This window comes from Gorilla gorilla, chromosome 4 (genome assembly GCF_029281585.2).
Source record: "Gorilla gorilla gorilla isolate KB3781 chromosome 4, NHGRI_mGorGor1-v2.1_pri, whole genome shotgun sequence".
In the NCBI taxonomy this organism is placed as follows: domain Eukaryota; kingdom Metazoa; phylum Chordata; class Mammalia; order Primates; family Hominidae; genus Gorilla; species Gorilla gorilla.
The window spans coordinates 50,182,727-50,208,040 of NC_073228.2; the positions used below are offsets into that span (position 1 = coordinate 50,182,727).

A 25,314-nucleotide genomic window follows, 5' to 3' on the forward strand; every position below is an offset into this window, starting at 1 on the left:
TTCTCCCCACCTTCTCTGTGTGGTCACAGTGTCTTAGTTGGCAGGATCACGAGGAAAGGAATTGAAAACTCCAAGGGGGTGCATGGAGGATGTAGGGAAGCCTTGCTTCCCAGATGCTCTGCAGGGGGCCCCAGGGAGGAGGAAGTATAGTCCCTCTCCTCTCCTTTCCCACTCTGAGCAATGGATTTGGCAGGGGAGGGTCAGACACAGAGCTAGGGGGTCAACTGGAATGAAAGCCAAGTGCCACAGCTGGAAGTGACCATAAAGATGATTTTACAAGTGGAAAAACAAAGGCCAGAGAGGGGAAGTGACTTTGCCACCATCATGCAGCCTGTCGGTGGCTGGATACAAACCCATTGCCACATTTGGGTGGGTCCCACTTGGCACCTGTGCCCTCCAGCAGTTCCCTTCAGGCAGGTGTGGAAGTCAGTTGATGGGAGCAGATTCCTCAGGTTTTCAAGTCCTCTCACCCAGGTCTGGAGGGCAGAGGGCCACCCTTGCCATGCACTGACATCTGGGCACCTGATGGGGTGGGGGTGCCTGCTTAAGAGAGGGGGTCCTGCCTACTCTCTTCCAGGCAGCCACCTCTCTAGACTCCTCCTCCAGGGCCTGCAGAGGCCTGTTGCTCCAGCAGGCAGCCCCACCCACCAAACATCTGTCTTGGTTGGGCCGGGCTTGGCTTTAGTGTGGGTAGTCCTAGGTCCTAAAAAGCTAGCATTGAGGTGCCAGAGAACAGAATGGGAAGGATGAGCCTAAAAGGGTGTGTGGCTGTGTTTTCAGAGCCCTCCCGTGCCTCCCACCCTGACCCTGTGCCCAGTGGCTATGCCCTTGGTTGACCATCTCCTCATTTGGTCTCTGACTGTAAGGCCCCGAATATCTGTGTCTTTCATTGCACATTTCCCCCTCTGGGTTTTTTTTTTGTTTTTTTGTTTTTTGTTTTGAGATGGAGTTTCGCTCTCGTTGCCCAGACTGGAGGGCAATGGCACGATCTTGGCTCACAGCAACCTCCACCTCCAAGGTTCAAGCGATTCTCCTACCTCAGCCTCCCAAGTAGCTGGGATTATAGGCATGTGCCACCACTCCTGGCTAATTTTGTATTTTTAATTTTGTATTTTTAGTAGAGGTGGTGTTTCTCCATGTTGGTCAGACTGGTCTCGAACTCCCGACCTCAGGTGATCCACCCGCCTCGGCCTCCCAAAGTGCTGGAATTACAGGCATCAGCTACCATGCCCGGCCCCCACTCTGGTTTTTATTCTCTCTGTGTCTCTCCCTTGTCTCATTAGGTCTCCATCTGGTTCTCTGATTCTGTCTGGGTTTCTCTCCATTTCTTCGTGCCTGTTCTCCCTTTGAGATGCAGTGGGGAGGAGGAGGAGCTATGGAACTTTCCCAGGATGGGCAAAGGGCACCCAAGGGAGTAGAGGGAAGGGTGTCAGAGTTGGGTTGGGAAGAGGTGACTGTAGTCGTGGCTCCAGATAACACAACTACCCAGAAATGTCAAATTTGGGGTTTCTTTTTGCTTTCAGTCCCCTTGTTTGTCCCCTTGTGTGGGTGATTTCCCACCACAAAGTGCCCTGGTGATTTTGGGGAACCAGGCTGTGGAGGAGAAAACTGAGGCCACGGGATGGGGGTTCAGGAAGATCAGAAACTGTCAAGGGTCTGACTGAGCTGCGGTCCGAGGCTGGCCTCCTTGCCCCTAACTGCTCTTCGCCCCCAAATCCAAGTCACAGTATTAGATGGGGAGTGAGGAAGGATTTTAGAAATCTTACAGAAATATATTCCCCAGGCTAGGTGCAGTGACTCACGCCTGTAATCCCAGCACTTTGGGAGGCTGAGGTGGGAGGATCACTTGAGGCCAGGAGTTTGAGACCAGTCTGACCAACATGGTGAAACCTCGTGTCTACTAAAAATACAAAACAATTAGCCGGGCGTGGTGTCACGCACCTGTAATCCCAGCTACTCGGGAGGCTGAGGCACAAGAATCTCTTGAACACAGGAGGCGGAGGTTGCAGTGAGCCGAGATCATACCACTGCACTCCAGCCTGGGCAACAGAGTCAGACTCTGTCTCAAAAAAAAAAAGAAAAGAAAAAAAAAAAAAGCAATATATTCTCCAAAAGAAGACCTCCTATATTTTATTAGGAATAATAATAGTCTGCAGCCTAGGCTTCAGTTGGCACACTATATTCGTATCCTGAACTACATCAAGGCACATTTGTGTACAGACATGGTTGTGCTCTTCAACTCAACGGATCCTTTCAATAACCTTGAAGGCAGTCAGGGCCAGAATCACACCCTTTGATTAGTCCATGAAAGAAACCTGCCCAAAGCTGTCTGGCCAGTAAGTGCACAGATGGCACCAGGATCCAAGTTGCCAGGCCTTGTGGGCAGGGTCTCAGTATAACCTTTCTAAGCTTCCCCAAGCCCAGCACACACTGGCAGAGTGAAGAGGCCTCCCTGGGGTGGGCTAGCCCACCATTTTTCTGCGGTGCGGAGCATGGCACCTCCATTCTCGCCCAGCCTACACCCCTGCTCTATTGAATGGGACAGTGTGCTCTGTGCACACTTACATGAAGGTGGGTTTGAGTTTATGGATTAAGAGAATTATCCCAAAGGGCCGGGCATGGTGGCTCACGCCTGTTGTCCCAGCGCTTTGGGAGGCCGAGGCGGGTGCATCACCTGAGGTCAGGAGTTCGAGACCAGCCTGGCCAATATGGTGAAACCCCATCTCTACTAAAAATCCAAAAATTAGCTGAGCATGGTGGCGCATGCCTATAATCCCAGCTACTCAGGAGGCTGAGGCAGGATAATCACTTGAACCAGGGAGGTGGAGGTTGCAGTTAGCTGAGATCACGCCGTTGCACTCCAGCCTGGGCAACAAAAGTGAAACTCTGTCACAAAAAGAAAAAAAAAAAAAAGAGGGAGAGAGAAAGAATTATCCCAGGTCCCCTTTCTGCCTTGCCCTTGACGATCAGGTCTGCCCATGCCCCTACCCTGGGGAGAACAGATTGAGGTCACCTTGACTTGACCTTCCTTGGGGGGTGGAGGGAGGTGGTACAGAGATGCCTTTGTTTCCTGTGCTCCAAGTCCCTTCTTCAAGGAGAGCTCCTGTTACATGGGAGCCAGAGGGGAGGTGGGGTAGGGGTGAAGGGCCTTCCCAAGAAAGCTGGAGGCTTTCTAGGAAGTATCTTTTCACCCTGCGGCAAAGGGGAGAAGCCCTGGAGCCCTTAAACATCCTGTTTCACCCCCACCTTGCCTCTGCTTGGACAGCCTACCTGCACTCCAGCCCCCACCGGGGAAGGCTTCTAGAAGTGGGGCCATGGGCCCATGCTCAGAGTATACCCCACCTCTGAGGCCAGGCCCTGGTACCTCCCTATAGAAATGCCACCCCCATTCTTGTCCAAGAAGACAGATCAGGACCTAGGGAGGGTGTGTGTTTATATGCACAGGGTGAGGACTTCTGTGCAAATCTGGGGGAAGGGAAGGAGCTGCTGGAGCTTGGGTGAAGCCCGTTCCTGCCACTGTTCCCTATCCACCACTCTTCAGGGAAGTCACTTTACAGTGAAGTCACCAAGAGAACACAAGGCCATCCTGCCTGAGGCATAGTGACTGTCCTCTGTTTCTGGGAATAGCATGAGGGGAAGGGTGTGGGGCTGGACAGGGTGGGTAGGAGGGGAGTCCTGCCTCCTCTGCCCAGCTGCCCAGCCTGCCTGCCCTGGGGGAGAGGCTTGTAGGCCGGTTTCTTTCTGGACGAAGAGAAGAGGATGCAGAGTCTGTGCCAGGTTCACATTTCCCAGCCAGTCAGGTGGGCAGGAGGAGCCCACCCTTTGCAGCCCCCTCATTGCAGGGCCAGGCCCAGGAGCCTGGAGAGAGGAGAGAGGGCACACAGAGCCAGGCAGCTGAGTGGAATTGGCACTGTCCTGGGCGGCCCTGGGTCAAGCCTGGCTTCTCATCCTCATCCATGATGACTATCAGGCCTCTCTTCCCGCTGAGCTAGTTTCTCCTCCTTCCAGCCCAACAAGAAATCTTTTGTGCCTTGGCCAGCCCAGTACCCAACCTCAAGCCCTCTGGGGGTTGTGTGCGAGGGGGCTGAGCATCTTCCACGACACCTCCCAGTACTCTGCCACTTTCCTTTGTTATGACTGGAGGGGGTTCCTTTCTGTAGAATCTGTTTCTCATTGTTTCTTCGTTTCTTAAGTCTCAGATCTACCCACATCTTCCTTGCTCCAAGCCTCAAAAAAGTGCTTCGGCCAGGCTTTTCCCCTTACGCTGGCCTCTCAACTCCAAGCACTAGCCCCTTTCATTCCGTCTACCTAGAATGTCATTCCTCCCTTGGCCACCTGGTGAAATTGGCCTCATCTTTCCTAGGGTTAGTGTGGCCTAGAGGAAAACACAAAGGCTTTGGAGTCATAAGGTCCTGGTGCAGACCCTGGCTCTGCTGTAGGATCTTGAGTGAGTGAGTCTGCCTCTTGGATCTAAGCATCCTCACTTGTAAAGAAATAGCAAGACCCACTGCTGGGATTTCTGTTAAGACCCAGTCACAGGCCCGGTGCAGTGGCTCAAGCCTGTAATCCTAGCACTTTGGGAGGCTGAGGCAGGTGGATCACCTGAGGTCAGGAGTTTGAGGCCAGCCTGACCAAGCCAGCACAGACTCTGCATGGTGAAACCATGTCTCTATTAAAAATAAAAAAATTAGCCAGGTGTGGTGGCAGATGCCTGTAATCCCAGCTATTTGGGAGGCTGAGGCAGGAGAATCACTTGAACCTGGAAGGCAGAGGTGGCAGTGAGCTAAGATCGCACCACTGCACTCCAGCCTGGGTGACAGAGCGAGACTCTGTCTAAAAAAAAAAGACTCAGTCACAGTGGCTGGTGCATTGCAGGTGCTCAGAGGCCTTGGCCAGTAGAGCTGGGTGTTTTTTCCTCTGCCCTTCAATCCCATCTGTATTACAGGCCCCTTCTTATGGCCCTAACACATTGCCTAAAGGGCTATGTCCCACTGCTTGTCCACAATGGAGCCTTCATAAATACCTGTTGGATTAATGAAGGCCCCTAAAACAGCACAGAACTTCTGGAGCTTTGACGGTTCAGGGCAGCCCCCTGTTCACAGACCACCCCCACCATGGTTCCTAGAAGGCTCTCCCCCTGCTGCCCTGGCCTCTGCCTGCTCTGGTCCCACTGAGCTGCTTTTCCACGCACAGTGGCAGCAGCAGCCTCATCTTTGCCTGGTGCTGGGCTGAATTTTGAGTTCTTAACCTGCCAGGCAAGCCAGCAAGATACTGGCTGCAGTGGCACTCTGCTCCCTCCTCTGCGTCCGCCCCACCCTCCCTGGATTATGCTGCATCCCCCAGGACTCTGGGTGGAGAGAGCCCAGTGACCCTGTCCCAAGAGGAGGGGTCGGGGGATCCTTGGCCTTTCCAGAGAGCCCACCCTTTAGCCTTTAGCTCTGGCTGGAAGGGAGCCCAGATTGGTGAGGCACACAGGAGCAAGACTGACAGCAGGTGTGTGAGACTCTCCAGGTGGCGAGTCCTCCATGCACCTGCACATCCATCGATCCCGTCCTCTCCCTTCCCCTCCATGTGACAAAGCACCAGCTCTCTCCTGGCCAGCACACTGGCTGGGATTAGGCTGAGGGAAAGAAAGAGAGAAAATGCTTTTTTATCAAGTGCCAGGCACAGTGCTTAGTTGCCTTCACATATACTCTCCTTTTTCCTTTAAAAAAACTGTCTATTTTACTAATGTTTTAATAGGGAGCATCTGCACATGATATATGTATTTTGTAACAAAAGATTCAAAAGGGTATGTGGTGAAAAGTTAGTCTCTGCCCTTTCCTGTCCCCCAGGGCCCTTCTGGAGGGGCAACAACAGTTGCTAGGGTCTTTTGTGCATTTAAATGCACAGAAGGATTCTGTGGATTTAAAACATATATTACACTTTACCTCCTAACTATGATTTACACGTGATGGGAAACCGAGATCCTCAGAGACATTAAGTACCTAGACCAAAGTCACACAGCTAGTTTTTTTTTGTTTGTTTGTTTTTTGAGACGGAATCTCGCTCTGTCGCCCAGGCTGGAGTGCAGTGGCGCGATTTCGGCTCACTGCAACCTCTGCCTCCCGGGTTCATGCCATTCTCCTGGCTCAGCCTCCTGGGTTCATGCCATTCTCCTGGCTCAGCCTCCCGAGTAGCTGGGACTACAGGCGCCCGCCACCACGCCAGGCTAATTTTTGGTATTTTTAGTAGAGTCAGGGTTTCACCATGTTAGCCAGGATGGTCTCGATTGCCTGACCTCCTGACCCACCCACCTCGGCCTCCCAAAGTGCTGGGATTACAGGTGTGAACCACCGCGCCTGGCCAACAGCTAGTAAGTTAGCAGAGCTGGGATTTAGAACCACATCTAACTTTTCACCACCAATGCTCTGGCAGAAGTAAGCAGGGGCACTGACAGAGCCCTCCGAAACTGCAGAGCCCATTCCAAACCGAGGCCACGCCATTCTGAGGCCTTGGAGATCTGGCATCCCCGCCTTCTTTTCTGTTGAGCATCCTATACCTTCTCCACATGGCTCCAGGGTCCTGTACTGACCTATCCCCCTATGGAAGGATTCATCCCCACAGGGAAAAAGGGACATTCCCACAGTGCCCTTTCTTAGCAAATGTGTGGCCGGTGGTCGCCCAGGGTCAGCCTGACTCCTGGGATGCAGGAGGGAAGCCACAATAACGAAGGCCTCTGGTTTCTGGCCAGAGGGGATCGTGGTTGTGGCTTCAATGACGTTCCCAGAAAATGGCCTCATGATCTCTGGGGCAGGAGTGAGGGAGGATGTGAAGCAGGGAAGCTGCCCCCTCTGAAAGCCATGTGTTCATCTATGAGAGAGAGAGGGGAGGAGGCTGTAGGATGGGAGCAGGGGCATGCATGGACAAGGGCTGTGGACCAGACCCCCAGGCTCTTCCCCCAAGCCTATCTCCTGGGTCAGGCCGGTGCACTAAGGGATGAGACCCTCCAGTGGACATTACTGCATCTCCAGGTACCTTCTTGGGTCATTCCTTATGGGTTGGACTGTGGGGTCTTTCAGGATCCTAGCTTCCTGTTCAGTTTCTTTCTTTCTGTCATGTCTTAAGTCTGGTGTCCCCTCAATTTAAGGGAATATGTCCCCGAGGCCTAGAAGAAGAGGGTCTCACCCCATCAGAACTGTCAAGCAGAGAAGCAGGTGTCAGGCCTTCCTGTCCCAGGATGACAACATTCTGTTTTGCTGAGGTAGTGACCCAGAACATTCTGTCCTCGGCATCTGTGCACACACCCAGCCAGGTCTAGCTTGGTGCCTGGTGACCATCAGTCAGAGATGTGCCTAGAGCTGCAAGAATCAAGAGGCATTCCCACCCACCCTTCAGGACATTTTTTTTTTTTTTTTTTTTTTTCTGAGATGGAGTTTCGCTCTTGCTGCCCAGGCTGGAGTGCAATGGTGTGATCTTGGCTCACCGCAACCTCCGCCTCCCAGTTTCAAGTGATTCTCCTGCCTCAGCCTCCCAAGTAGCTGAGATTACAGGCATGTAATCCTGTAATGGCACCATCATGCCCAGCTAATTTTGTATTTTTAGTAAAGACGGGGTTTCTCCATGTTGGTTAGGCTGGTCTCAAACTCCCGATCTCAGGTGATCCACCCGCCTTGGCCTCCTAAAGTGCTGGGATTACAGGCGTGAGCCACCGCGCCCGGCCCCCTTCAGGACATTTAAACTAGCGCCCTGTGGCTGCCACAAACCAGCTGGCTTGAGTCCTAGACCGCCGGTCTTGGGAAGAGGAGTATTCATCTTAGCTGCTACTAAACACCACAGTAGTAGTTAACCGCTATACAGTGCTTTACAGTCAAGCACTTTACATGTAGTAAACACTTATTTCCCACAACCCGATGAGGTAGGTACTGTCTCTATCACCACATTACAAACGAGAAGATAGAGGAAAACACACTCAAGATTACCCGGCTCAAGGAATTGACAGAGTCTGGTTTGAGAACCTGTACTTTTTTTTTTTTTTTTTGAGACAGGTCTCACTCTGTCTGTCGCCCAGGCTGGAGAGCAGTGGCACAATCATGGCTCACTACAGCTTCAGGCTGGGCACAGCGGCTCACAAATGTAATTCCAGCACTTTGGGAGGCTGAGGAGGGAGGGTTGCTTGAGCCATAAGTTCTTGAACAGCCCAGGCAATATAGTGAGACCCTGTCTTTACAAATAATTTTTTTTTTTTTGAGATGGAGTCTCACTCTGTCGCCCCAGGCTGGAGTGCAGTTTTGTGATCTTGGCTCACTGCAACCTCCGCCTCTCGGGTTCAAGCAATTCTCCTGCCTCAGCCTCCCCAGTAGCTGGGACTACAGGCGTGCACCACCACATCCAGCTAATTTTTGTATTTTTAGTAGAGACAGGGTTTCACCATATTGGCCAGGCTGGTCTGGAACACCTGACCTCGTGATCCACCCACCTTGGCTTCCCAAAGTGCTGGGACTACAGGCGTGAGCCACCGTGCCCGGCCTACAAATAATTTTAAAAAATTATCTGGGAGTAGTGGTGCACGTCTGTGGTCCCAGTTACTCATAAGGCTGAGGCAGGAGGATTGCTTGAGCCCAGGAGGTTGCCTTGAGCTGTGATTGTGCCACCACACCATGAGACCTTTTTCTGTGAGACTCTGTCTCCAAAAAAAAAAAAAAAAACAAATCATCACACCCTTGACCTCCCGGGCTCAAGTGATCCTCCCACCTTAGCCTCCTCAGTAGCTGGGACCACAGGTGTGTGTCACCACACTGGGCTAGACCCTGTCCTCTTAATGACTGCATAGTCCTTGTAACCTCCATTTGCATTCCTAGAGCATAGGATTTGTTCCAAAAATATTTATTGAGTGTCTGTTCTGGGCTTGAACACGAGTAGGAGGATTTAAAAGTGAATAGCATATTGTGTCTGCCCTTGGGGATAGAGACAGAAACATGAAAACATGAAATTGTCCTTCAACACAAGAAGTGCTGTAATAGAGGCATGAATAACGTGGTGGGAAACAATGAGGGAGGTCATGTTGCCTGAAGCAAATGTCACCAAAGGGCAGACATCAAGAAGGCAGGACATTCCAGGCAGAGGGAACAGCATGTGTGCAGGGATGAAAGCTCACAAGAAAGAGAAACATGGGTCAGGTGCGGTGGCTGATGCCTGTAATCCCAGCACTTTGGGAGGCTGAGGTGGGCAGATTATGAGGTCAGGAGTTCGAGACCAGCCTGGCCAACATGGTGAAACCCTGTCTCTACTAAAAAAATACAAAAATTAGCCGGATGTGGTGGTGTGCGCCTGTAATCCCAGCTACTCAGGAGGCTGAGGAAGGAGAATCACTTGAACCCAGGAGGTGGAGGTTGCCGTGAGCTGAGACCGCACCATTGCACTCCAGCCTGGGCAACAGAGAGAGACTCCGTCTCAAAAAAGAAAAAAGAAAAGAAAAAAGAGAAATATGGAGAACATGGAGCGCCTGAGTGTCAAAACATCATGGGCAGTGACTGTCAGGGAGGTTGCCAGAGAGCTCGGGGTTGGTTGGCGCATCCATCCTGCTTCCTGCTTCCTTCTCCGGCCTCCAAGCTCCCTGAACCTACTCTGTGCAAAGCACTGTGCCAGGTGTTGGCCCAGAGTGTGGGACTGGAGCAGTGGCCCGGGTAGCGGAGAAGGCTTTTTTGACCAGCTGGAGACCTTTGTGGCTGGTGTCATTCTGGTGGTGAAGAGAAGGCCGCTGGAAAGAGCTGCCCAGGGAGGACTATGGGAGAACTTGCAGCTCTGGGCCATCTCTGGACATGAACGTTTTGCATACACACAGGGGAGCTCTGTGTGTCTGAGTGGGGGCGGGAGGGGTCCTTCTCTCTCTTTTGGCCCCTGCAGCTTGGCTTCTGGAGCTTTCCTATGTCTTGCTTTAGTGCTAGCCCTTGGAGGGTTGCCAGGGAAACCGCTGGCCGGCTCCGGGAGAAAGACGTAGCAGAGGAAAGGAGAGTGGGTGACTCAGCCTGGCTTCCCACAACCGCAACCCCCTCCTCAGCACGTGGAAAGGATCTGGGGGACCCCCTTCCCCTGGATCCTACAGATGACCCTGTTTATTCTTTCTTCTCTAGAGAGAGCAGTCCCTCCCGCAGCTCTGACTGGTGGGAGCCAGCCAGATTTTCCCAGGAAGGGAACCGGCCCCAGGCGCCCCGTCCCCCGTAGGTTCACCCTGGAACACGGACAGGTGAATTCGGCCTGGGCGAATGTGAACTCCTGCCGTGCCCATGCAGGCGGCAGGAGCCCTGGCTGAGACGCCCTCCCGGGGGCAAACCCAGGATAATTATTGATCGGGGCCCCTGTGGACTTCTGACCTCGGCCTCGGAGGGAGAGGACCCGGAACGCGGGCCTGGGCTCCCAGGGAGGGAGGTGGGCGGGCCGCGGAGGGGGCCAACCAAAACGACCACGACAGTGCGCCCTAGCCCTGCTAGTGGTGGTCGACCCAACCCAAACAAAGCAGCATGTGCTTGCGGTGCGGGGTCGGCTAGGGAGCCGAGCCGGGAAGACACCCCACCGCCGCAGAAAGGGGGTGCGCGCGGCGCCGGCACCGGCCTCGCCGAGCGCGCCGCCACCTCGGGTGCGCCGAGGGGTCCGGGTCCTTCAAGGGCGGCCGCGGAGGGGGCGCGAGGGACAGCGGGCTAGCGAGCGCGCGCCGGGCGGAACCAGGAAGCGGGGCGCGCTCCGGGCTGCCAGCGGCGCGCGTCCCTGGGCCTCCGCGCGTGAGCGGCGCGCGCGCCCCCGCGGGCCCCGGCGGGAGGAGAGTCGGCGGCCGGAGCCGTCACCCCGGGCGGGGACCCAGCGCAGGCAACTCCGCGCGGCGGCCCGGCCGAGGGAGGGAGCGAGCGGGCGGGCGGGCAAGCCAGACAGCTGGGCCGGAGCAGCCGCGGGCGCCCGAGGGGCCGAGCGAGGTAGGAGCTGCGGGGCGAGCCCTGGGCCCGGGGCCGGGGGAGCCAGGCCGGGGAGCCAGCCCGGGCGGGGCCCGCGCTCCAGCCGCTCAGCCGCCCGTCAGGGCCGCGCCGCCGCCATCGCTCCCGGGCCGCGGTGGTTGCGCGCTGGGCGAGGGGCGCGCGCGGGGAGAGGGGGTCCGGGTTGGCTGCCGGAGAGGCTGAGGGCAATGCGGGGTGCGCGAGGGGGACTTGCGAACGCCGCGGCGCCGCGGGGGGCGTGCGCTTTAAAGGCTGCGTGCGCGTGTGCCGAGTGGGTGTGTGGGGATCCCGCGCCGACCCCCTAGGAGCTCAGGGGGCTGCTGTCAGCCGCCTCACACCTTCACGTTGCAATTCCGAATATCCCCAGCCGTCTTCCTTGCTTTAACTTCTTTCTTTCAAAAGAGGTTCCCGGGACTCCGGGGATGGGATGAGCCTGCGGGGGTGCCTGGTGCGGTGGGGGGTATTAGCAAAGCTTCAAGAAACAGGGCCTTATAAGGAATCAAGACAACAAATACGAACGTTTCGATAAGACTCTGGGGGGCGGGATCCCACATCAGGACCCGCCAGGCCTGGGCTCGTGCGTGTGGCCGTGGGATGCAGTGTGCTTTTTCTTTCTAGTCAGGGATAAAGGGTTAAAAGTGCTCCTGGTGTCGGGGGTAGATATGGAGAGTCGGAAGGGGAGTTGTATCACAAAAGCTGGTCTGAGGCTAAAGGAATCTGGCAAGATGGTCGGGGTGAACAAAGAGGAAAGAACTCACACGGAGCAAGAGGCGGTTGCAAACACTTGTAGCCAGCAGTGATGGAAAAGGCAAAGAAGAAAAACAAGTGTCAGCTTTTAGAAAGACGGGATTAATGAAAAGCACAAGAATTTTAAAGGCTAAAAGAGATACCGATTCTCTGTTTGCCAAAGAGCCAGAGTCAGTTCTTTTCTTCTTGGTCCCTGTGATCCCGCCATACCTTGTATCAAATAAATAGTGCCAAAAGTGGGTCAAAGAATGTTAGAGCTGGAAAGGAACCCAGCGATGATGCCACATTCTTTTATTGTACAAATGAGGAAACTGAGGCCCAGATAGGTGGAGTAAGTGGCCTGCTCAGGTGACATGGCTGTTTGTTGAGTATCCAGGGATTGAAACTTCAAGGACTCTGAGATTCGTGCTCTTCCCAAAGCATCATGCAGTATACAGATCTTTGCCTAGATACAATTCCATACATTTTCTCTGCAGTGTCCTCAGGGGATGCCCTTTGAAAGGGCCAGCGTGACACTGAATATCATACTTGGGCTTATGTCATTTTTTTCAGTCTTCAAGTGGTGTTTATGGTCTGCTTGGATCTTAGGTTTCCAAAGCTGTTGGATAGCCGCCTGGGCCATAATAAGCTTTCAGCTGTTGGGTCTACATTATTTCAAATAATTTTGTTATCTTTCAATTAAGGTAATAGAACTGTGCCTCTCTCCCCAACATTCTGTTATTGTCCATTTGCTTATGTTATATTGCGTTATGTTCATTGCCTGTGAGTTCCTAGGTGGGGATGTATTTTATTGAGTGTGCCTTTCATGTTTTAAAATTTCATTTTGTAACACTGTAAATATTGGAGTGGTTCTGATCACTTCAAATGGGGAGAATCTTATTGATTGATTTTATTTTAAGGCTTTGGGTTGTTTTGTTTATTCATTTGGGTACCAGTTTCCATCTCGTGGAAGATCACAGTTGTTAGAATGGACATGGCTAAATAAGAGAAGGGGCTGCTGATTTTAAGAAAAACTTCCTATGTGACAATTTGTGGTATCTGTTACGTTTAATTCAAACAAGTCCACACCTTGGGTCAGGTAAGTGCGTTATCTAGGAGATGACTTGTTTGCTACTGTAGCCTCTGGAAGATGAAATTTCAAGCTCCAGATTGAGACACAGGGAAGGAATGGAGAGGTTTTTTTTTTGTTGTTGTTGTTTTGTAAAGCAAACCATCAGAAAAAAAAAGTTGATTTCTATCATCAGCAGTTTGGTTATTGCATAACTTGAAGCTAAACTCTGCACAAAATAATCTTTGCTGTATACCCAACTAAGTAAACTATCCCACCTTCTCATCAGTTCTCACCTTTTCAGTGCTTGTATTTTTTGCCCACGGGATATTAATATGGATTGTGTTCAGAAATTTAAGGTGTGTACTTCATAATATGTATGATAGTAGGAGAAAAATGTGCTATCATCGTTTGGAGTGTTACAACATAAATATTTTGGTCAACACTTCCTATCCTGCTCTGACTTTTCATCTCATCTCCATTTTCTTCCTCTCTTGATTGTTTTTATGTCATTTACATATGTAAAAGCCACATCAAGACTAAAGTTGCCATTTATTACTTTTTGATACTTAAGTCGAGTTTTTTCAAATCATGGTATTGTTAGTATTCAAATTGTCTGTAATGTTTGTTAGGCTTATATATTGTGAATCCATTTGTTGTGGTTTATTTGGCTTGTTGTTATGTAGGTAGGTGACACAGGTAGTCTTATTGTAAAAGGAAGACGTTATAGATAGGTAAATAACATGCTCAAGATTAGATGCAGGTTACAGGTGGAATCGAAGGAAGCCTAACTATTTTCGTGCCCTACAAAAATGTCTGTATCTCATAAAGTTATTCACAGATTTCTGGACATTCTATCTGTGACACATTTTTTCCCTTTCTGTTAAGAGTATAGATTACTGCATTATTCCTACAAAAGGAAGCAAAATAACCCTAGTTTGTATGATTTTTCTGATAATTTGAAACTTATTCTTTTAAAAAGCTATTTGGCAATTCCAGGTTACTGGACTCTTGAGAAGAATATCCTTTTATTTTGATACTATAAAATATCAAAGTATCAAAATACTTTAACTGTGCAACTTAATAAAAATAATGCTTCAAAGTTAGCTCTGCACTATAGCTGTCCTCAAACGTGTGGTATTTAAAGGAAGAAAATGTTTTTAATTCTGAGCTTTGTGAATAGAACTCTTCTAAAATCAGAAGTTTTTTTTTCCCCTGCAGTGTTGGAAACACAACAGTTTTATGCTTATTTCTGGGAATAAGAAAGTCAAACTTAACAATCTAGTTTCCATTGATCAGACAGTTTTTGTACTTAAATTTAAGTTCTAAGCATCAGAGTGATAAATATTTTTTAAAATTGTATTCACTCTTAATTATAGTGGCCTTATTTGAAGTAAAATCTTAACATTGGGTGTTTTATTAATGATGATCCTCTGCTACTGAAAAGCCTATGTCAGTTTGGAGAAGATTTTGCACATCTAAATCTATGCTGTTTTTACTAATCAAAAGAGAAGAGCAATTTACAGGTGTTAGATTTTTAGTTGGTTGAATGAGACCCTCACTTTTGATGGTTTCAGAGTTGAAATGCCGTTTTATTACTTTTGTTAGTTTGGGTCACACCCATCACTTCCTTGGAAGGTATCTTTGAGGTTTGGTTTCCTTTTTTTTTAAATGGTAATATTGGGGTGGGGGTGCTTCCTGTTTGTATTTTCAAAATTAGGTCCACATGTTAACCTTCTTATAGTGTCACATTTTTATTTTAAACTTACACAGACAAACATCAGATGCCGTGTGGTTTGTCTCTGACCCTTTGCGCTACTTCATGACAGCTTTACTGAGTGAAGCCTGAATACCCAATCGGGAAGGCAAGATGTTCTTGTCTTTTCCCAACTCTCTTCAAAGTTTAACAGCCTTGGAAGGAGTCTTAGAACAGCAACAAAAGCACAATTTACAGAAAAATGGGGGTGCTGCTATCTGTTTCCTCGCAGGTACTTGGAAAATGTACAGCACTAAGATAGAGTTGAAACATGTTATGTAGAGCCTTGAATGTCGGTGCTTCAAAGAGGAGTTGCTCTGGGTTTACATGATACAGAACCCCATGGTTTATATTAAGTAGTAATGATAGCCGTTTTTCTGGACTCGCTTAAAAGCCATACACAGTGTCATGGAAAAGAGTTAAGAACGAGGTGAAATTTAGGGTATGGTATTAGAGCTCAGGAGGAATCACCTTCAGCCTTAGAACTCTTCCTTTACTCTCCTGGATCACTTAAGTGATAGGTCACTTTTAATATAAATGTTGCAGGATGAGTTAAGTGGAGCCTTGAGAAATATGTGTAGATTGTTTCAGTGATTAAAGCAAGTGTTCTTTTCCTGGCCTTTAACTCGCTTTATTCTAAGAAGTGTAATAACTAAATAGACTCCTAATTGAGTTGACATTCAGATGTGTTTGCAGTTTAGGGGGAGTTTACCTCTTCTAAATTTTCATTTGGATCCCATTACTAAAAGCAGTATTGCATTAGCATGGTGCACAATTACATACAATTCAATTTGCAAATGAAGTTAATACTTGGAGTATCTTGACTTCCTATTCCCCTGCTGCCCCAATATTCAAGAAAGGAGAAGTTATAATTTGTCACATACAAGATGGTTTCTTCTTTAGGTTTATTCTTAATAACTATGTCCATTTTCACATGGATGACACCACTGAGATGATGAATACCTGTATTGATTGATTGATGAAGAACATTTATCTTTTTCTACCTACTTTTGGAAGCTAGCTTGCAAAATCTACTGCAACATTCACTCTTCATGTATTCTTCTGTTACCTTTGGTACCCTGAATAACCTTTTTAAAAATTTTTGTACTTTTCTAATATGAAGAGAAGTAGCTTCATATTCTATGCTAGTTTTCTGAGGTGCTTGTGCTGACTCATTTTTTAAATTATACTAAGATATAGAGCATGGTTTGAGAGCAGTAATGAGATTCTCAGAAAATATGAAAACTTTCCTTTCTGACTAGTTAGAGAAAGGTTGGGGAAGACAAGGGGAAATACATCAATGAGCCAATCAATTATTGTTATTTGTTGGGATTAATTTGGTGACTAATATTTTTAATGCCCATCAGGCTACTAAATGTGAATTTGGCTTTACCCTGTAATGATAACAGGACAAACCCAACAGGTTTCTAACATTGCTTGTTTTCCCCTGGTAGGGGATTTCTTTGCATATGGGAAATCAGGCCGAAGTTGCCAGTAACAGCCACATCCATGATTTGTATTAAAAATAACTATTCATCATTCTGGGCTAGAGCTCTGCTTACCACGGCTCACCTGGGAAGATATTCTGATTATGTATCTAATCATTATGATTCCACCTTTCGAGAGGTGAGCAGACAATTAACAAGTCCTTCAAATTATGTTCAGAACCCAGAGTTTGAGAAAATGTTCCAATGCCTTCAAGTGTGAAGATAATAAAAATATTACGTAATGCTTACCGTTCACTGACAGTGTGCTGGGCAGACATTGTTTTCAGCTCTGGCCTTGTGTTAACTCGTGATTCTCAGAGGAGTGGGTATTATTCCCAGATGGAAGATGAAGAAATGGCCACAGAGAAGTTAAGTAATTTGTCCAAGGTCACATTACTGTTCTTGGCGGGGCTGATTCCAGAGACTGCATCCCTAACTAGTGTACAGCAAAAGTGAGCTGGCCACTGCCACTTTGTTATAAGACATTTTGTTTCTTTGAGGCTTGTATTTCTTTGTGTTCCCAAATGGAGTCTCGTTGGTTTTTGAATAGAAAATATTTTTATATGTTTAGGATTTTTTAAAATGTTGATGAAGATGGTGATAAATATTTTTCCAATTAAAGTATATACTTCTGGTGGAAATTATATTAAAGCAGAGAAAGTCTTAATTTTTATTGTAAGTTGTCTTTCATTCTTCTTCCCCTAGCATTACCGTATACATCATAGGAGAAGAGCTATAAGCTGTCTCCTTGGCCTCTGTTTACAAACAAAGGGATCATTTGTGCCAATGTAGTGGGTTCGTGTTGACATGCACGTCTGTACTGAGAACTCAACAATCCCACTCATTTTATTTATAACTTTATTTTGAGGGGATTTCTGTCCTATTCTTGTTGCATTAAAGCTTTTTAGAGCATTAGTCATGATTTCTGAGACAGATTTAAGAATTTTACTTATTTGGGCTAATTTATTATTATTATTTTTTGAGACAGAGCCTCGCTCTGTCACCCAGGCTGGAATGCAGTGGCGCCATCTTGGCTCACTGCAACCTCCGTCTCCTGGGTTCAAGAGATTCTCCTGCCTCAGCCTCCGGAGTAGCTAGGACTACAGGCATGTGCCACCATGCCCAGCTAATTTTTGTATTTTTAGTAGAGACGGGGTTTTGACATGTTGGCCAGGCTGGTCTCGAACTCCTGACCTCAGGTGATCCTCCCGCCTTGGCCTTCCGAAGTGCTGGGATTGCAGGCGTGAGCCACCGTGCCCAGCCTATTTGGGCGAATTTTTAAGGCAACTGAACTATTGTATGTCTAGAGCTCTGCAAAGGCCATTAGAAAATAGTCTCAGATTTTTTTTTTTTTTTTTTTTTTTCATTTATGATGCTTACTTTCTCTCAGCACTTTTCCTTGGGAGTGGATTGTGAAGTTCAGTCTTGGAAACAGAATTCACAACCCTAAAGCGTAGTGCTTTAACTTTGGGAGATCAAGTCACAGACAAGAAGAACTTCAATTCCCTGTGCAGAGTATAAACTTGTTCAAATAAACAGAGGATGTTAGCTTCCAGGATTGTCAACTGTCACCTTTGACCAGGGTTGAATTTTCTTTGAATGTTGACAGAAGTTACAATGTCAGTGGAAAAAGCTTAATGTGAGGTATCTATAACTCAGAATTTCCTTATGTTTGTGTCAGTGAGATCCTACAATTAAAGCTGTTTCTTTTTTTCTATGTCTGATGAGTTTTAAAAGCCTTCACTGGGGTTTTCCAGCCTTTAGGTGAGAGTAAGTTAAAAAGTTTGTGAGAAACTGTTTTTTGTTGTCTAAAATTCAGAGGCTAGGTCGGGCCCAGTGGCTCACACCTGTAATCCTAACAATTTGGGAGGCTGAGGCAAGCGGATCACGTGAGGTCAGGAGTTGGAGACCAGCCTGGCCAACATGGCGAAACCCTATCTCTACTAAAAATACAAAAATTAGCCAGGTGTGGTGGTGCACGCCTGTAATCCCAGCTACTCAGGAGGCTGAGGCAGAAGAATCATTTGAACCCAGGAGGCAGAGGTTACAGTGAGCCGGGAGCGCGCTACTGTGCTCCAGCCTGGGAGACAGAGCGAGACTCCATCTCAAAAAAATAAATTAATTAAATAAATTCAGAGCCTATAGCTGGTGGCAAGTCACTGTTTTTGAAGGAGTGGGATTTTAAAAAATCTAACCTGGGCTAAATGTTAAGCTACATTCATACATGTCATTGTAGCCTATATAAAAAGAAACTTGAACACTTGATCTCTTAAAGTACTAAAAATTGGAATTCATCAGCTTTGTAATATAGCGTTCATTCTACAATATATTTAAATAGGTAAAATGTTCTGTTAGAAATAATGCTAATTCTATTTTTTTGTTTAATGTTTCTAAAAATCTTTTGGTCATCTTTTAGGTTTAGGAAAAGTAGCAAATTAGAGATCTACAGAAATCTACAGCTCTTTAAAAATGAAACAGTTCACCCTGTGAATTTGTTTGCAGGATTGGTGATCTGTTTCTGATGCCAGGAAGGTGGGACTCCTATCTCATTTCTGATAGAAAGTGAGGGAAAGCTATGTATAGTGAGAACTGGATACTAGATTGTTATCCCAAAGGCATGGAAGGTTTAATATGTAAGGATACAATGTAAATAGTCCCTCTTTTTGTATTTTTCTTTGGTTATTCTTACGTAACTATAGTCGTGTGTCACTTAATGATACATGGTGACAAAGTTCTAAGAAATGCATTAGGCGATTTTGTCATTGTGGTACCATCATAGAGGGTACTTACACAAACGTAGTTGGTAAGCCCTACTGCACACCTAGGCTGTATGATAAAGCCTATTGCTCCTAGACTACAAACCTGTGGAACATGTTACTGTATTGAGTACTGTAGACAATTGTAACACAAGGGTAAGTATTTGTGTATCTAAACATATCTAAATATAGAAAAGTTACAGTAAAAACATGGCATAAAGGATAAAAAACGGTACATCTATATAGGGTACTTACCAGGAATGGAGCTTGCAGGACTGGAAATTGCTCTGGGCAACTCAGTGGGTGAATGGTGAGTGAATATGAAGGCCTAGGACATTACTATACATTACTGTAGATTTTTAAAATACTGTCTGGTTAGGCTACATTAAATGTATTTTGAAAATTGTTTCTTCAATAATAACCTTAGCCTACTGTAATACTTTTACTTTGTAAACTTTTTACTTTTTTTTTTTTTTTTTTTGAGATGGAGTCTTGCTCCTGTGGCCCAGGCTGGAGTGCAGTGGCGTGATCTCGGATCACTGCAACCTCTACCTCCTGGTTCAAGCAGTTCTCCTTCCTCAGCCTCCCGAATAGCTGGGATTACAGGCATGCGCCACCACGCCCGGCTAATTTTTGTATTTTTAGTAGAGACGGGGTTTCACCATGTTGGCCAGGCTGGTCTCAAACTTCTGACCTCAGGTGATCCACCCACTTCGACCTCCCAAAGTGCTCGGATTATAGGTGTGAGCCGCTGTGCCCGGCCAACTGTTTACTTTTTTACACTTTTAAACTCTTTTGTAGTAACACTTAGCTTAACACATAAACATGTACAGCTGTGCAACAATATTTTATGTTTTTATTCTTTTACTTTTTCTCTTTTTAAAAAATTTTTAATTTTTCAAAACTTTAAAAACTTTTTCTTAAAAGTGAAGACATAAACACACACATTAGTCTAGGCCCACACAGGGTCAGGGTCATCAGTATCACTGTCTTGCACCTCCACATCTTGTTCCACTGAAAGTCTTCAGGGGCAGTAACACATATGGAGCTGTCATCTCTTGTGATAACAATGCCTCCTGAAGGACCTGCCTGAGGCTGTTTTACAGTTAACTTTTTTTTATAAGTAGAAGGAGTACACTCTAAAATAACGATAAAAAGTATGGTAAATACATAAACCAGTAACATAGGCATTTATTATCATTATCAAGTATTATGTACTGCACGCAATTGTGTGTGCTAGACTTTCACATGACTGGCAGTGCAGTGGGTTTGTTTACACCAGCATTGCCACAAACATGTGAGTCATGCATTGCATTACAACATTATGATGGCTACAGCGTCACTAGGGGATAGGAATTTTTCAGCTACATTTTATTATCTTATGGGACCACAGTGATATATGTGGTCTGTCATTGACTGAAACGTCATTATGTGGTGCCTGACTACATATATGGAAACTCTGAGTGTAGTCATGTTTTACAAATGAGTTTATCTTGCAGTGAGTTTAAATATCAAGTAAAAATACTAATTTCATTGTAATGTATGAAGAGATTGGCCTTTCTCCTCATGTTGAAGGTATCAAAACAAAATAGAAAATATTTGGCTTCCTGAGTGGCATGGCTACAATTCACATGCTGAGTTGGTGATGAGGCAAGATCACTTGACTTTGCAATACCAGAAAAATGAATATAGTTAAAAAAAAATAGAGACAGGGGTCTTGCTATGTCTCCAGGTGATCCCTCCCCCACACCTCCCACCTCAACCTTCCACAGTATTGGGATTACAGGAATGAGTCACTGCACCAGTCCAAAAAGCATATAATTTTAAGGGAATGAGGTTTTTTTTATTTTTTATTTTTTGAGACAGTGTCTTGCTCTGTTGCCCAGGATGAGTGAAGTGTGCCAGGAATGGGTCCTTAAGTAAGAAAACATATTACTTTAGACACACATTTAAAATTTTGTCCAAAAATGTGATATTCTCAAAATTTATGGTTTTGAATTTTATTATTTTAATTTATTATTATTATTTTTTAAAGAGTGGGGTCTCACTGTGTTTCCCGGGCTGGTCTCAAAGTCCTGAGCTCAAGTGATCCTCCCACCTCAGCCTCCAGAGTAGATGGGACTGCAGGTGTGAGCCACTGAGCCTAGCTAGTTTTGAATTTTTATTACCCAAATGTGAAGAGGTCTAGTTTGCACAGAACTTAACATTACATTCTGGTAAATTTGAACAGGATATAAGTGGCTTTAATAACTAATAAAAGAAGATATATCTTATAGATATACATATGTCTTTTTATATGTATACATAAATATTTAAAACTTCTTTATGCCAAAAAATGCCAGAAACCAAAGCTAAGTGACAAAATAAGAAAAATATTTCTAATATATATGACAAAGCATTATGGGTAAATATTCGTAATATATAAGTAATCTATATAAGTAGTAAGAAAAAGATGATTCCCATAATAGAAAATGAACAAAAGAAGAACTACAAATAGCCGATAATCATATGAAACAGTGTTCACCCATACTGGAAATCAAGAAATGCAAATAAAAATGACAAGTTTTTTCAGTTAACAGATTTATGAAGACTAAAAATATTGAAAAATAAGAGCAGTGTTGCTTGGGAATGTGGGAAACTGGCACTTTCATACTCATTGGTTGAAATGTAAATGGGTGCTTTTTTTGGATGGCAGTTTGATACATGTATTGAGAGCTTAAAAGAGTGCATACTCAAGCTGGGCATGGGAGCTCACGCCTGTAATCCCAGCACTTTGGGAAGCTGAGGCAGGCGGATCACGAGGTCAGGAGCTCAAGACCATCCTGGCCAACATGGTGAAACCCCGTCTCTACTAAAAATACAAAAATTAGCTGGGCATGGTGGCACGTGCCTGTAATCCCAGCTACTCGGGAGGCTGAGGCAGGGAGTCAGAGGTTGCTGTGAGCCGAGATCACACTACTGCACTCCAGCCTGGTGACAGAGCGAGACTTCGTCTCAAAAAAAAAAAAAAAAAGAAGAGTACCTACCCTTTGACTTAGCAGTTTCATTTAGATGAATTTCATTCTAGGACATCTGAAATATGTTTAAAGATTTGTACAAATAGGCATGGGCAAGGACTTCATGCCTAAAACACCAAAAGCAATGGCAACAAAAGACAAAATTGACAAATGGGATCTAATTAGACTAAACAGCTTCTGCACAGCAAAAGAAACTACCATCAGAGTGAACAGGCAACCTACAGAATGGGAGAAAATTTTCGCAACCTACTCATCTGACAAAGGGCTAATATCCAGAATCTACAATAAACTCAAACAAATTTACAAGAAAAAAACAAACAACCCCATCAAAAAGTGGGCGAAGGGCATGAACAGACACTTCTCAAAAGAAGACATTTATGCAGCCAAAAAACACATGAAAAAATGCTCACCATCACTGGCCATCAGAGAAATGCAAATCAAAACCACAATGAGGTACCATCTCACACCAGTTAAAATGGCAATCATTAAAAAGTCAGGAAACAACAGGTGCTGGAGAGGATGTGGAGAAATAGGAACACTTTTACACTGTTGGTGGGACTGTAAACTAGTTCAACCATTGTGGAAGTCAGTGTGGCGATTCCTCAGGGATCTAGAACTAGAAATACCATTTGACCCAGCCATCCCATTACTGGGTATATACCCAAAGGACTATAAATCATGCTGCTGTAAAGACACATGCACACGTATGTTTATTGCGGCATTATTCACAATAGCAAAGACTTGGAACCAACCCAAATGTCCAACAACAGTAGACTGGATTAAGAAAATGTGGCACATATACACCATGGAATACTATGCAGCCATAAAAATGATGAGTTCATGTCCTTTGTAGGGACATGGATGAAATTGGAAATCATCATTCTCAGTAAACTGTCGCAAGAACAAAAAACCAAACACCGCATATTCTCACTCATAGGTGGGAATTGAACAATGAGAACACATGGACACGGAAAGGGGAACATCACACTCTGGGGACTGTTGTGGGGTGGGGGGAGGCGGGAGGGATAGCACTGGGAGATATACCTAATGCCAGATGACGAGTTAGTGGGTGCAGCACACCAGCATGGCACATGTATACGTATGTAACTAACCTGCACAATGTGCACATGTACCCTAAAACTTAAAGTATAATAATAAATAAATTAAAAAAAAGATTTGTACAAAAGGAGTGTTACTTAAAATAGCAATAAATTGGAAGAATCTTGGTATTTCCATTAGAGGTTTAATAAACTAAATCATTTATTACACCTGTGTATAGCTGTCCAATAGAATACTGTCCAGCTATTTAAATTATGTTATAAAACAATATTTAATGACCTACACAAAATTCACTATATATTACTAAATGAAAAATGAAATTACAAACAATCATATACAATTGTGCCTGGAAAAAAGAACAGGCGCTGAAAAAAGATTTCTTCTGGGTCGTGGAGTTCCCTCTGTGTGTGTGTGTGTGTGTGTGTGTGTGTGTGTGTGTGTGTGTGTGTGTGTGTGTGCTTTCTAGTATCTTTCCATTTTTCTATAATAAACAGATTATGGCTGGGCACAGTGGCTCATGCCTATATTTCCAGCACTTTGGGAGGCTGAGGTGGGAGGATCACTTGAGTCCAGGAGTTCAAGATCAGCCTGGGCAACATAGCAAGACCCTATCTCTACAAAAAATTTAAAAATTAGCTGGGCCTGGTGGCACATGCCTGTGGTCTCAACTACTTGGGAAGATGAGGTAGGAGGATCACTTGAGCCTGGGAGTTCGAGGCTGCAATGAGCTGTGATTGAGCCACTGCATTCATCTTGGGTGACAGAGTGCGACCTTGTCTCAAAAACAACAAAACAAAAAAACAGATGATAATACAGGGAATCCTTTTGTAATCAGGAAAAAAAGTTATCTTTAAAATGTCTGTGTGTATTAATATGTCTCAGAATGTAGAATTTGTTTTTTGTTATCAGTGTTTTTAGAAGCAGAAAAAGGAGTTTGTGATGTTTTTGTTAATTTTTTGGTATAGTATCCTGTTTTTTGACATCTTTGTCGAACTATGTTAAAATCATCATAATTTCATTTAACATTTTTAGAGGTTAAATAATTTGAACTTCAGGACTGTGTTATTTCCTGTGCTTCGTGGTAGCCTGTATATTTTTACACAGAAGCTTATGGAGAATTATATTGTTATATAATATAATAAATTATTAGGGAGACAGAGGTGAAAGGATTGCTTGAACCTGGGAAGTGGAGGCTGCAGTGAGCTATAATGGTGCCATTGCACTCCCAAGCCCGGGCAATGGACAGAGACCCTGTCTCTCTTTAAAAAAAAAAAAATTGTTTTTGGTTAATATATATATATATATATATACGCTCTGCTAAGTTATTCATTTCATATTGAAGATGTTTTGAAAAAAATGGTTGAGTTTGTTTTAACCCTGAACTTTGTATTATTTCAATATATTTTCTGCATTGGCTTTTCCCCTTCATGGTGATACCTATGAAGGCTGCTAGGCTATGGATTTCTTTTTCTTATAATTCCATTAGTCACACTTAATGACTTCTCTAAATGTTTATTATGGTACTCATTTGGGAATATCTGGTAAAGGAAATCTCTAGTGAAAGATATTTTCTCTTGGGTATAAGTCATTCCTAATACCAGAGATTTATGTTCTGCCTTAATTAAATTTACATTAAATAGTTTCTTTGTAACTAGAATTAGTGTTTAAAAGAATTTTCCTGCATGGACAACATAGCAAGACCCCATCTCTATGAAAAATAAAAATATTAGCACAGGGTGCTGGTGTATGCCTATAGTCCAGCTACTCAGGAGGCTGAGGTCAGAGGATTGATTGAACCTGGGAGGTGGAGGATACAGTGAGCTGTGATCACTCCACTGTACTCTAGCCTGGGTGACAGAGAAAGACCCTGTCTCAAAATAAAAATAAAAGAATTTTAACACTTGACAGAGTTTAAAGAAGAGGAATGAAAGTAAATTATGAGTTGATACTTTAAGAGAATTTAAATAAAATTACAACCTTAAAAATAGACATTTTTGAGCCCAGTAGACTTACTTGTTTCATGTAAAATTTAATTAAGTAAAAATCTATTTTAGGCCAGGTGAGATGACTCACACCTGTAATCCTAGCACTTTGGGAGGCCGAGGGGGAAGGATTGCTTGAGGCCGGGAGTTCGAGACTAGCCTGGACAACATAATGAGATCCCATCTTTATTTTTATATTAGAAAAAAATCTGGCTGGGCATGGTGGCCCATGCCTTTAATCCCAGCACTTTGGAAGGCTGAGGTGGGCTCATCGCTTGAGCCCAGGGGTTCAAAAGTATCCTGGGCAACATGGTGAAACCTCATCTCTATAAAAATACAAAAATTAGCTAGACGTGGTGGTGCGTGCCTGTAGTCCCAGCTACTTGGGAGCCTGAGGTGGGAGGATGGCTTGAGCCCAGGAGGCAGAGGTTACAGTGAGCTGAGATTGCACCACTGCACTCCAGCCTGGGTGACAGAGTGAGACCCTGTCTCAAAAAT

At 45.6% G+C, this 25,314-nt stretch overlaps 1 protein-coding gene across 2 annotated transcripts in view; it reads left to right on the forward strand.

Moving 5' to 3' along the window:
• The first annotated feature begins 10,764 nt into the window (after window positions 1-10,764).
• STAT5B (signal transducer and activator of transcription 5B) overlaps window positions 10,765-25,314 on the forward strand; it is a 76,393-nt gene continuing 61,843 nt past the window's right edge. For both annotated transcript variants that reach the window (XM_031010881.3, XM_019026941.4), the window contains exon 1: window positions 10,765-10,946. The gene's annotated coding sequence lies outside the window, so the exon portion shown is untranslated. The remainder of the gene's footprint in view (window positions 10,947-25,314) is intronic.